General features: G+C 42.9%; 1 pseudogene; it reads left to right on the top strand.

Annotated features, from left to right (window-relative positions):
* Positions 1 to 994: 994 nt before the first annotated feature.
* LOC116104708 lies at positions 995 to 9870 on the top strand (annotated as a pseudogene).
* Positions 9871 to 14473: the final 4603 nt, after the last annotated feature.

The raw sequence follows: 14473 nt of genomic DNA, 5'->3' as shown, positions 1-14473 counted from the left end.
TAAAAAGACTTTCACCTGCTCAAACAAGGAACAAAAATTCATCCTTAACTGATCTGTGCACCTTGCATAATCCATGCAAAAATCTTTATAGAGCTAAAAATTGGTTGCAATACTCATATATTACAGAATAAAACTCCAAGATGCAGCTCTGACAATATTCACCCTGGGGGATGCTGAAATGACCTGCTGTTTTAGATCCCTGCCTGGTCCTTCTTCACCTAGTGCTGTTTCTAGAGACATGTTTCCAAGACAGCTTCAGGAAATGCTGCTAATCCCCAATGATCCTAGGTTCATCCAGCCTTTCAGATGGTTCCAGTCAGGACGTCAGTTAAGCCCTGACCTGAACTTTCTCAGCATACAGAGACTGGACAACAAATGCGACAGCTAGCTTTCTTAAGTCTAACCATTTTTTAGGGGGTAATTCTCTTGCTCCTTCATACCCCTTAAAAGTAAAAAAAAGGAATTATTCACCCCAGTTGAACAGGAAGCAGTCAAGAAAAACCATCACCCCAATCCCTTAAATCTGGCTTTGGTTATTTTATGAATTATAGATAAGTTGTCATTTTAAGGGATAATTTGGAAATGGTTATAATTTTGAACAGTGAGGAAGCTAAATAGAGAACTTAGATTCAGGGATTTCTAGCTTTCTTTTCCTCTTTTCTATTTTTTTTGTTTTTGGTAAAGGGAAGGGGGCTAAAAGGGGGAAGGGGGCATATAGTAATATTATAAGAAATTAGATATATGGGGATGGATTTTTAAATTTACTTTTAAACAAATCACTTAATAGCCATAATCTTACATTGGTAGAAATCTTTATATTTTGATGCAAAATTGAAGTTATATTTTCTTATACTGATATAGAATTTATGTATTGATACAGGCTTAAGATTCTCATTGGCATAAATCTTTGTATATCACTGCACAGCAGCGATTGGTCCTGACTCGACATAAGTCCGCTTTAGGTATTACAGCAGGAACGAAAGTATGCCCGAGGACTTCAGGAACCATGCCAAAGCCATACAGTAAAGCAAGGACTGCCTTCATTCAGACCTAGCAGCTCCATGCAGCCATGGCTGACACCTCCCTGGAACACATGTGCCACCTGGACATTGACTCTACACCCATCACAGCCCTCAACACTGGCGTCATTTGTACCATTGGCCCTGCTTCTCAATCTGTGGAGATACTGAAGGAGATGATTAAGTCTGGAATGAATGTGGCTCAGCTGAATTTCTCTCATGGAACCCATAATGTCCGTGCAGCCACAGAAAGCTTTAGATCTGATCCCATTCTCTATCGTCCCATTGCAGGTGACTCTGGATACTAAGGGACCTGAAGCTGGTCTGCTCCAGTCTACCTTGGGTGCGAATTCAGTGGCTAGTCCCACAGTCCCTGGAGAAGGTTCCACTCCCAGGCACTTTAGCACACCCAGGATCCTAGGATCAGGGGTGAGGAGAACACAACATCTGTTCCAACACCACCGGAAGTAACTGGAACCAGCAGGATCTAGGAACGCAGGAATCCCTCCCGACCAGTGGCTCAGGTTCCTTCTGGCCTGCACCAGTCTACTTTAGGCGCAAACTCAGCAGCCAGTCCCACAGCCCCCAGAGCTTGGTCACACCAGGATCTCAGGGTCACAGAAGCAGCTTGACACCCAGGAACTCTGACACAACCAGAATCTCAGGATCACAGGGTTCTGGAGTCATAGGATCACAGAGACACCTGGACTCTGAGGAGTTCTGACTCAGCCAGGATTACAGGAAGGACAGGCTCCAGTCAGATATAGTGAGGACAGGGAGTGCTAGAGATAATCAGCAGGCAGGAGGCAAGCATAAGAACAGAAGCAACAGAAGCCAAGGTTACTTGGCATCATCAGAACCCAATTCTCCCACCATAGCAAGTTCTGGACACAGTATCATACCAGAAAAGCAAGACTTAGATCTAAAGTCACTTCTCATGATGATGATGGAGGACTTTAAGAAGGACATAAATAACTCCCTTAAAGAAATACAGGAGAACACAGGTAAGCAGGTAGAAGACCTTAAGGAGGAAACAAAAAATTCCTTTAAAGAGTTATAGGAAAACACAATCAAAAAGGCAAAGGAAATGAACAAAACCATCCAAGGTCTAAAAATGGAAATAGACACAATAAAGAAATCATGAAGGGAGACAACCCTGGAGTTAGAAAACCCAGGAAAGAGATCAGGAGTCATATATGCCAGCATCACCAACAGAATACAAGAGATAGAAGAGAGAATATCAGGGGCAGAAGATACCTTAGAAACCATTGACACTACAGTCAAAGAAAATGCAAAATGCAAAAATCTCCTAAGTCAAAACACTCAGGAAATCCAGGACTATGAGAAGACCAAACCTAAGAATAATAGGTATAGAATGGAGCAAAAATTCCCAACTTAAAGGGCCAGTATATATCTTCAACAAAATTATAGAAGAAAACTTCCCTAACCTAAAGAAAGAGATGCCAATGAACATACAAGAAGCCTACAGAGCTGGGCGGTGGTGGCGCACACCTTTAATCCCAGCACTTGGGAGGCAGAGGCAGGTGGATTTCTGAGTTTGAGGCCAGCCTGGTCTACAGAGTGAGTTCCAGGACAGCCAGGACTACACAGAGAAACCTTGTCTTGAAAAACCACACACACAAAAAAGAAGCCTACAGAATTCCATTTAGATTGGACCAGAAAACAAATTCCTCCTGTCACATAATAATCAAAACACCATAAGGAAAGAATATTAAAAGCAGTAAGGGAAAAAGGTCAAGTAACAAATAAAGCAGACCTACCAGAATTATACCAGACTTCTCACCAGAGATTATGAAAGTTAGAAGATCCTGGGCAGATGTCATTCAGACCCTAAGAGAACATAAATGCCAGCCCAGACTACTATACCCAACAAAACTCTCAATTACCATAGATGGAGAAAACAAGATATTCCATGACAAAATGAAACTTACACAATATCTTTCTACAAATCCAGCCCTGCAAAGATAATAGATGGAAAACTCCAACACAAGGATGGAAACTACACCATAGAAAAAGCAAGAAAGGAATGTTTCAACAAAACCAAAAGCGATAGGCGGACAAACATAATATCACCTCTAACAACAAAAATAACAGGGAGTTACAATCACTTTTCCTTAATATCTTTTAATATCAACGGACACAATTCTCTGATAAAAAGACATAGACTAACAGACTGGATAAATAAACGGGACACAGCATTTTGCTGCATACAGGAAATGCACCTCAGTGACAAAGACAGACACTACCTCAGAGTAAAAGGTTGGAATACAATTCTCCAAGCAAATGGTCCCAAGAAACAAGCTGGAGTAGCCATTCTAATACTGAATAAAATCGACTTTCAACCAAAAGTTATAAGAAAGGATAAGGAAGGACACTTAATACTGGTTAAAGGAAAAATTTATCAAGATGAACTCTCAATTCTGAATATCTATGCTCCAAATGCAAGGGCACCCACATTCATAAAAGAAAGTTTACTAAAGCTCAAAGCACACATTGCACCCCACACAATAATAGTGGGAGACTTTAACACCCAACTCTTAGCAATGGACAGATCATGGAAACATACACTAAACAGAGACACAGTGAAACTCACAGAAGTTATGAAGCAAAATAATATACTTTCTTCTCAGCACCTCATGGTACCTTCTCCAAAACTGATGATATGATTGGCCACAAAACAAGCCTCAACAGATACAAGAAGATTGAAATAATCCCATGCACCCTATCAGATCACTAGGGACTAAGGCCAGTCTTAAATTCCAACAAAAACAACAGAAAACACACATACACATGGAAACTGAACAACGTTCTACTCAATGATAACTTGGTCAAGAAGAAATAAAGAAAGAAATTAAAGGCTTTTTAGAATTTAATAAAAATGAAATCACATCATATCAAAACTTATGGGACACAAAGAAAGCAGTGGTAAGAAGAAAACTCATAGCTCAACAAGAAACCAGAGAGAGCTTACACTAACAGCTTGACAGCACACCTTAAAGCTCTAGAACAAAAAGAAGCAAATTCACCCAAGAGGAGTACACAGCAGAAAATAATCAAACTCAGGGCTGAAATCAACCAAATAGAAACAAAAAGAACGATAGAATCAACAAAACCAGGAGCTGGTTCTTTGAGAAAATCAACAATATAGATAAACCTTAGCCAGACTAACCAGAGGGCACGGAGACAGTATCGAAATTAATAAAATCAGAAATGAGAAGAGAGACATTGTGGGGTAGTGGTCTGTTCAGGCAACTTAGGCTCAGCCGAGTAGTTGGCCTTGAGCCCTGGAGCCTTAGTGGGCAGTTTCTGCCTGCAGGGGGCAGATGGAGCTTGGCTGTAACTCCTGAGTTTTTGGCTCCTGTTTCAGTCACAACCTCTCACAGCTGCCCCCCTCAGGAGATGTGTGCTCAATCAGGCAGACAATGCCCCAAGCTCCCAGCATTCTAGCTGGACCTTACCCCCAGTCATCTGACCACAGCTAGGCATGCCTCCCAAAGACAGATAGCCATGCCCCATACAATATAAGGGGCAGTTCACCCCCTCCTGCCTCTTTTGCTCTTTGTCTCTTCTTTTGCTTCTTCTCTTCCTCTCTTGCCCTCTTCCTCCTCTCTATTGCTCTTTGTTTCCTCTCTTGCCCTCTTCCTCTCTTTCCTGCTCTTTGTTCTCTTCTCTTGCCTTCTTGCTCTCTTGCTTTCTTCCTCTCCTTTTTCTCTCTCTCCTTCTTTTCTCCCTCCCTTCCTTTCTTTTCCTTCTCTCTACTTGACTGGCCTATTTTCTCCTTCCTACAATAAAATATCTCATTTATACATTGCCTTCTTTTTGACTTACATGCCCCACCACAGGCCCCAGCATCAGGGAGAGGGAGAGAGCTCCAGGCTGCAACACCAAGTCACCCATGATACAACAAGACATAACAACAGAAACTGTGGAAATTCAAAAAATCATCAGATTCTACTACAAAAGTTTATACTCAACTAAATTGGAAAATCTGGATGAAATGGACACATACAAGGTGCCAAAGTTAAAACAGGATCAGATAAAGCATCTAAACAGTCCCATAACCCCTAAATAAATAGAAGCAGTCATTAATAGTCTCCCCCCCCCAAAAAAAGCCCAGGACCTGATGGGTTCAGTGGAGAATTCTATCCAACCTTTAAAGTAGACCTAATACCAATACTCTTCAAATTATTCCACAAAATAGAAACAGAAGGTACACTACCCAATTCATTCTATGAAGCCACAATTATGCTTATACCTAAATCACAGAAAGACCAAACAAAGAGAACTTCCCAATCTCCTTTATGTACATTGATGCAAAAATACTTGATAAAATTCTTGCCAACTGCATCCAAGAACATATAAAAATGATCATTCACCATGATCTAGTAGGCTTCATCCCTGGGATGCAGGGATGGTTCAATATATGGAAATCCATCAATGTAACCCATTACATAAACAAACTCAAAGAAAAAAAAATCATATGGTCATCTCATTAGATGTTGAGAAAGCATTTGACAAAATTCAGCATGTTAAAAATCTTCATGTTAAAAGTCTTGGAAAGATCAGGAATTCAAAGCTCATATAGTAAAAGCAATATACAGCAAACCAGTAGCCAACATCAAACTACATGGAGAGAAACTTGAAGCAATCCCCCTAAAATCAGGGACTAGACAAGGCTGCTCACTCTCTCCCTATCTTTTCAACATAATACTTGGAGTTCGAGCTAGTGCAATTGGACAACAAAAGAAGGTCAAAGGGATACAAATTGGAAAGGAAGAAGTCAAAGTATCACTATTTGTAGATGATATGACAGTATACTTATGTGATCCCCAAAATTCCACCAGAGAACTCCTACACCTGATAAACAACTTCAGCAAAGTAGCCGGAGACAAAATTAACTCTAATTAATCAGTAGCCTTACTCTATTCAAAGGATAAACAGGCTGAGAAAGAAATTAGGGAAAAGATACCCTTCACAATAGCTACAAACAATATTACATACTTTCGTGTGATGCTAACCAAGCAAGTGAAAGATCTATATGATAAGAACTTCAAGTCTCTGAAGAAAGAAATCAAAGAAGATCCCAGAAGAAGGAAAGATCTCCCATGCTCATTGATTGGCAGGATTAATATAGTAAAAATGGCCATGTTGCCAAAAGCATTTCTACAGATTCAATGCAATCCCCACCAAAATCCCAACTCAATTCGTTATAGAGTTAGAAAGAGCAATTTGCAAATTCATTTGGAATAACAAAAATCCCAGGATAGCAAAAACTATTCTTAACAATAAAAGAACTTCTGGAAGAATCATCATTCTTGACCTCAAGCTGTATTACAGAGCAATAGTGATTAAAAACTGCATGATATTGGTACAGATACAGGCAGGAATATCAGTGGAATAGAATTGAAGACCCAGAAATGAACCCATGCACATATGTGTGGAGAGCTTCAGCTGCCACCCTAAAGCATTGTGATAAACAAGCCCTTATTTGGAAAAGCTGAGTGCCTCCAGTTTGTGATGCAAGTTGGCATGATTTTCTGCAGCCTATTATGCTTTGCCGCATAGCCGATGCTGACTGGGACCAGGGAAAGTATTTAACCCGAAAGTGCTGGGGGCTGGGAAAAGAAAGAGAAGGGAGAAAGAAAGAGAAGTAAATAAATGATTCTGTAGTACAAGGTTCCTGAATAAACTGCTTGGAGAAGAGTTCGTGGTCACTTCCTTATTTCTGCTGGTCGGTGAGGCGGCAACACATATGGTCACTTGGTCTTTGACAAAGGAGCTAAAACCATGCAGTGGAAAATAGACAGCATTTTAAACAAATGGTGCTGGTTCAACTGATGGTCAGCATGTAGACGAATGCAAATTGACCCGTTCCTTTCCTTGTATGAAGCTCAAATCCAAGTAGATTAAGGACCTCCACATAAAACCAGATACACTGAAACTTATAGAGGAGAAAGTGGGGAAGAGACTAGAACATATGGGCACAGGGGAAAAAAATTCCCTGTGCTGTAAGATCAAAATCAACAAATGGGAACTCATAAAATTGCAAAGCTTCTGTAAGGCCAAGGACACTGTCAATAAGACAAAAAGGCAACTAACAGATTAGAAAAAGATCTTTACCAATCCTACATCTGATAGAGGGCTAATATTCAATATATATAAAGAACTCAAGAAATTAGACTCCAGAGAACCAAATAACCCTATTAAAAATGGGGTACAGAGCTAAACAAAGAATATCTAATGGCTGAGAAGCACCTAAAGAAATGTTCAACATCCTTAGCCATCAGGGAAATGCAAATCAAAACAACCCTGAAATTCCACCTCACACCAGTCAGAATGGCTAGGATAAAAAACTCAGGTGATAGCAGATGCTGGAGAGGTTGTGGAGAAAGAGAAATACTTCTCCATTGCGGGGATTACAAGCTGGTACAACCACTCTGGAAATCAGTTTGGTGGTTCCTCAGAAAATTGGACATAGTATTAACTGAGGATCCAGCTATACCACTTCTGGGCATATACCTAGAAGATGCTCCAACATGTAATAAGGACACACGCTCCACTATGTTCATAGCAGCCTTATTTATAATAGCCAGAAGCTGGAAAGAACCCAGTTGTCCTTCAACAGAGAAATGGATATAGAAAATGTGGTACATTTACACAATGGAGTACTACTCAGGTATTAAAAATGATGAATTCCTGAACTTCTTAGGCAAATGGATAGAACTAGAAAATATCATCCTGAGTGAGGTAAGGCAATCACAACAGAGAACACATGGTATCACTCACTACTAAGTGGATGTTAATTAACCCAAAAGCTCCAAATAACCAGGATACAAATCACAGACAACATGAAGCTCAATAAAAAGGAAGACCAAAGTGTGGGTGCATTGGTCCTTCTTAGAAGGAGAACCAAATACTCACAGAAAGCAAATATGGAGAGCAAAGACTAAAGAAAAGGCCACCCAGAGACTGTCCCTCCTGCGGATTCATCCCATATACAGCTACCAAATCCAGACACTATTGTGGATGCCAAGAAGTGCATGCTGAAAGGAACCTGATATGGCTGTCTCCTGAGAGACCCTGCCAGAGCCTTACAAATACAGAGGCAGATGTTTGCAGCCAGCCACTGGACTGAGTGCAGGGTCCCTAGTAGAGGAGTTAGAGAAGGGACTGAAGGAGTTGAAGGAGTTTGCAACCCCTTGGGAAGAACAACAATATCAATCAACCAGACCCCCCAGAACTTCCAGAGACTAAGTCATCAACAAAGGAGTACACATGGGTCTAGCTGTATATAGCAGAGGATGGCCTTGTCATGCACCAAATGGAAGGAGAGGTCCTTGGTCCTATGAAGGCTCATCCCAGTATAGGGGAATGGAGGGCGGGGTGGAAGTGGGTGGGTGAGTGGAGCAACACCCTCATAGGAGCAGGGGGAGGGAGGATGTGATAGGGTGTTTCCAGGAGGGAGGGAAACTGGAAAAGGGGTTAACATTTGAAATGTAAATAAAGAAAATATCCAATAAAAAAGAAAAATGTAAATAAATAAAATATACAAAAAAAAAAAACCCTAAAAAAAATCCCAAAGGGACCTGAGATCTGGACTGGACTCATCAAGGGCAGCGGCACTGCAGAGGTGGAGCTGAAGAAGGGAGCCACTCTGAAGATCACCCTGGACAACACTTACATGGAGAAGTGTGATGAGAACATCCAGTGGCTGGACTATAAGAACATCTGCAAGGTGGTGGAAGTGGACAGCAAGATCTGTATGGACGATAGGCTCGTCTCACTGCAGATGAAGGAGAAAGGTACTGACTTCCTGGTGTCAGAAGTGGAGAATGGTGGCTCCTTGGGCAGCAAGAAGGGTGTGAACCTGCCCAGCGCTGCTGTGGACCTCCCTGCCTTGTTGGAAAAAGGAATTCAGAACCTGAAGATTGGGGTGGAGCAAGATGTGGACATGGTGTTTGCCTCTTTCATCTGCATGGCAGCCGAACATGCATGAAGGTAGTAGGAAGGTCCTGGGAGAGAAGGGCAAGAATATCAAGATCATCAGCAAAATCGAGAACCACGAAGGTGTCCGCAGGTTTGATGAGATCTTGGAGGCCAGTAATGGGATCATGGTGGCTCGTGGTGACCTGGGCTTTGAGATTCCTGCAGAGAAGGTTTTCCTGGTTCAGAAGATGATGATTGGACGATGCAACCGAGCTGGGAAGCCTATCACCTGTGCCACACAGATGTTGGAGAGCTTGATCAAGAAACCACGCCCCACCCGGTGCTGAAGGCCAGTGCAGTCCTGGATGGAGCAGACTGCATCATGCTGTCCGGAGTACCAGTCAGGGGGAATACCCCCTGAAGGCTGTTGGAGGTAGCACCTGACTGTCTGAGAGGCAGAGGCTACCATCTACCACTTGCAGCTATTCCAGGAACTCCACCGCTGCCTGGCACCCATTACCAGCGACCCCACAGAAGCTGCCACCATAGTTGCCATGGAGGCCTACTTCAAGTGCTGCAGTGGGGCCATTATCGTGCTCATCAAGTCTGGCAGGAGTGCTCACCAAGGGGCCAGGTACCGCCCTATCATTGCTCCTATCATTGCTGTGATGTGCAATCCCCCAACTGCTCCCCAGGCCCATCTGTACTGTGTGGCATCTTCCCTGTGCTGTGTAAGGAGGCCATACTGAATGCCTGGACTGAGGATGTTGACCTTCGTGTAAACTTGGCCATGGATGTTGGCAAGGCCCGAGGCTTATTCAAGAAGGGAGATGTCATCGTGCTGACCAGGTGGTGCCCTGGCTCTGGCTTTACCAACACCATGTGCGTAGTGTGTGTACCTTGATGGCCCTCTAGAGCCCCTCTTCTAGTCCCTGTCTTTCCTGTCTCCTATTCTATCCATTAGGTCAACAATGCTTGTAGTGCTCACTCTGGAACATAGTGTGGAGCTGGTGGACTGGGACACCAGGGGAAATTAATGTCTCTGAAACATGCAATAGAGTCCAGCAATTTTTCATGGCCCTACTTGAGCCGGGGGTGAAGGAGTAATGCAAGATTGGAAACCCTCTCTTTTTTTGTAATTTTAAAGATTTATTTATTTATTTTATGTATATGAGTACATTGTAGCTGTACAGATGGCCGTGAGCCATCACGTGGCTGCTGGGAATTGAACCCAGGACAGCCCCGCTCGCTCCCGCGTAATACACTGTAGCTGTCTTCATATGCACCAGAAGAGGGCGTCAGATCTCATTACAGATGGTTGTGAGCCACCATGTGGTTGCTGGGATCTGAACTCAGGACCGTGGGAAGAGCAGTCAGTGCTCTTACCCGCTGAGCCATCTCGCCAGACGAGAAACCCTCTGATTTTATACAGAAGGGCAGCAGCATCTCTGTGAACTTTGCTCCTGTAGAAAGTTGTTCAGGGAATTCCCAGCCCTGGCCTGGAGTCAGGAGACAGCAAGAGTAGGGGCTTGAGGGCATGGGGCCCAGGATCCCAGTGTAGATGACTTTTGGCCCTGGCCCTGACTTGCTTTCCCAACAGCTTTGGGCTCCCCACTCCTCCTTGTTCATTCACTGCTGTCACTGCAGACACTCCACTCTCCACCTTATATTCTGCAGAGACTCCAGGCCTGTTGCTATAGTGCCCACCTGAATGTCAATAAATAGCAGTTGAAGCAAAAAAAAAAAAAAAAACTTTGTATAGTGATATAAAATTTAAAATTAAAGTTTGTTACTACTAGATAGGCATTGTGCTTATGCAACTCATTGAGGAATACAAGGTTTAGCCCAGTCCTTTTAATCATTTTCTCTTAATATAAATTTTATTTAATCTTTTTTCTATACTCCAGATTTTATCCTCATCCTAGTCCACCCTCTGACTGTTCCACATCCCATCTCTCCTATTCCCACTTGCCTCCATGAGAATATTCTGCCCTCATCCCCACCAGACCTCTTCATTCCCTGGGGCCTCCAGTCTCTTGAGGGTTAGGTGCATCTTCTCTGACTGAACCCAGACCCAGCAGTCCTCTGCTGTATGTGTTGGGAGCCTCATATCAGCTGTTGTATGCTGCCTGGTTGATGGGCCAGAGTCTGAGAGAACTCGGGGGTCCAGGTTAATTGAGACTGCTGGTTCAACTACAGGGTCACCCTTCTCCTCAGCTTCTTCCAGCTTTTCCCTAATTCAACTACAGGAGTCAGCAGCTTCTGTCCATTGGTTGGATGTAAATATCTGTATCTGACTCTTTTAGCTGTTTGTTGGGACTTTCGGAGAGCAGTCATGAAAGGTCCCCTTTTGTGAGCACTTCATAGCCTTCATAAGAGTGATGGGCTTTGGGGCCTTCCCTTGAGTTGGATCCCACTTTGGGCCTGCCACTGGACTACCTTTTCTTCAGACTCTTCTCCATTTTTGTCCCTGCAGTTCTTTCACACAGGAACAATTATGGGTCAGAGTTTTTGACTGTGGGATGGCAACCCCCTCCCTCATTTGATGCCTTGTCTTTCTGCTGGATGTGGGCTTTATAAGTTCCCTCTCCCCACTGCAGGGCATTTCATTTAAGGTCCCTCCCTTTGAGTCTTGACAATTTATCACCTCTTAGGTCTCTGGAACATCTGGAGGTTTCCCTCACATCCTACCTTCTGAGGATGCCTGTTTCCTTTCTTTCTGCTGGTCCTCACGGCTTCAGTCATTTTACTTGACCTGATCATGTTCCCCTCTTCACCTCTCTGTCCTCTTTCTCATCCAGTTCCCACCCTCCCCTTCCTGTGATTGCTTTCTTCTCCCTCCCAAGTGGGATTGAGACATCACACTTGAAGCCTTTGGCTTGTTCACCTTTTTGAGTTCCATGGAATGTATCTTGACTATTCTGTACTTCTTTGGGGGTTAATATTCACTTATTATTGAATACATACCATGCATGTCCTTTTGGGTCTAAGTTACCTCATTCTGGATGATATCTTCTAGTTCCATCCATTTGCCTGCAAAACTCAGGATGTCATCATTCTTAATAGCTGAGTAGTAGTCCATTGTGTAAATGAACCACTTTCTCTGTATCCATCTTTCTGTTGTGGGACATCTGGGTTGTTTGCAGCTTCTGGCTATCACAAACAAGGTCACTAAGAACATAGTGGAATGTGTGCCCCTGTGGCTTGATGGGGCAATTTTTTTTTGGTGTATTCCCAAGAGTATTATAGCTGGGTCTTCAGGTAGATCTGTTTCCAATTTTTTGAGGAACCTCCAGATTGATTTCCAGAGTAGTTGTATCAGGTTTCAATCCCACCAGCAATGAAGGAGTGTTCTTTCTGTACATCCTCAACAACATGTGCTGCCACCTGAGGTTTTGATCTTAGCCATTCTGATTGGTGTAGGGTGGAATCTCAATACTGTTTTGATTTGCATTTCCCTGGTCACTAAGGACTTTGAACATTTGTTTAGGTGTTTCTCAGCCATTCATGTTTCCTCTGTTATGAATACTCTGTTTATTTCTATACCTAATTTTTTCATTGGGTTGTTTTGTGTTTTGGTGGTTAGTTCTTGAGTTCTTTATATATTTTGAATATTAGCTGATGTGCTTATAAAAAGATAAAGAGTAGGGATATGTTTGGTGGAAGTATAGTCAGGTATGGGGGAAGGGTGTGACCCAGCAGGCCCATGTTGAGGCATTACTTCCCATTGAAGGACAAGCCACCTGATGGTGTAGTATAGAATAGAGTTTATTCGGGGCATGGAGAGAGGAGTGAAGAGGGTAGTAGAGGCAGAGAAATGCAGAGAGAGAGAGAGAGAGAGAGAGAGACTGGCCATGAGCACGGGAAGAGAGATTGGCAAGGGGAATGGGGAGAGAGCAGGAGGGCAAGAGTAAGAGCGAGAGAGAGAGGAGGGGGCAAGCAGCCTCTTTTATAGTGAGTCAGGCTTATCTGGCAGGTTAGATAGAATGCTAACGTTCTCCTGTTTTTGTTTAATTAAAAAAGAAAAAATTAGAAAAAAGATAATGGTGAAGCAGGAATAGGGTCATAGTGATCTTTGACTACTTCCTGCTGGCTTTGGGGAGACGTGTCTCTGGGAAGCCTAAGAAAATGGGCATGGGGATGCTGGTCCTGTCTCAGAAGTGTTGGCTGTTCCTTGCTGTCCAGGGTCTATATAACCATCTGTGGATGGATCAGAAGTAACAGGTCCAGCAGAAGCGTCTGTGTCTATGAGAAAAGGTTGGAGCATTTGTAGGTTGCTTCTTTGGAGCTATCCTAGATGGGGTAAGTGCCTGGACTTGACAAGATCCTGAAATACACATGCATATATTAAAGGTAGAGAATAAGATAAAGTGCAATTGGGAGAAAGAAACATTTTTTCTTAGATGTACATTTGAAACCCATAGGAATCCCACCCTCTGGAATAGGTAGTTAGTGGGAACTTCTATCAGTCAGTAGATGTACTTATCAGGATGGAGTCTATTTGGTCCATGAGAGGTAGGTCTGAGTGGGTCTCTCATAACTTATAAAAGTTACAGTTTATAAAAGAGGTAACAACATGAGTTAACAACATAAACAGTCTTTAAGTGAGCCTTTTGTGGGTTAGAAGAAACAAGAATTTGTAATTATATAGTTGGATTGCCTACTGTATTGTTTCATTAGAGTTAGGAATGTATAAGAACTGAAATAATGTCAGGACAGTGGCATAGCAAGAAGAGATAACATGAAGCATTTAATTGATGGAAACTGTGTTTAGGTAAGGAAGTAACAGGTTACACCTGTGAAAGCTTACATCAGAACTAGTCACTAGGAACTGGGTTTAGGTAAGGAGCTAGGTCTGCTTTCTACCTCTCAAGCTACAGTTAACCTTAGCAGTCAATGTAGTCAGAAATCTGAGAAAGAATAAATGTATAATCTAGCAGTCATATATTACTTAAAAAAATGACAGAGTTCACCTATAAACAGTTCTTTTTTTTAAAAGAATTATTTTATTTCATTTTTATGTGTATGAGTACAACACTGTAGCTGTACAGATGACTGTGTTCGATCATGTGTGTGGCTGCTGTTGATCTCAGGACCTCTGCTCAGGCTCGCTCCAGCCCCGCTTGCTCCAGCCCCGCTCGCTTCGAGCCTCGCTCGCTCTGGCGTAATGTTCTGCAGCTGTCGTCAGACGCACCAGAAGAGGGGGTCCGATCTCATTGTGGGTGGTTGTGAGCCACCATGTGGTTGCTGGGATCCGAACTCAGGACCTTCAGAAGAGCAGTCAGTGCTCTTACCCGCTGAGCCATCTCGCCAGCCCTATAAACAGTTCTTTATGATCTCTATGGTCTCCATGGCAACTTGGGCGGAATCTGGCTTTCAAGCCCAGAAGATGAAGGGCCGTTTTTTCTCTGTGGAATGGATAGGTGTGATATGAGAAGTGACTTACCTTGATTTAAATAAGTCACTTGACTCTGAGGGTATCCAGTTTTGTCTACTGTGTTTCTCAG

Source organism: Mastomys coucha, unplaced genomic scaffold, assembly GCF_008632895.1.
Source record: "Mastomys coucha isolate ucsf_1 unplaced genomic scaffold, UCSF_Mcou_1 pScaffold22, whole genome shotgun sequence".
NCBI classification, from domain to species: domain Eukaryota; kingdom Metazoa; phylum Chordata; class Mammalia; order Rodentia; family Muridae; genus Mastomys; species Mastomys coucha.
This window is presented reverse-complemented; position numbering and strand designations above follow the sequence as displayed.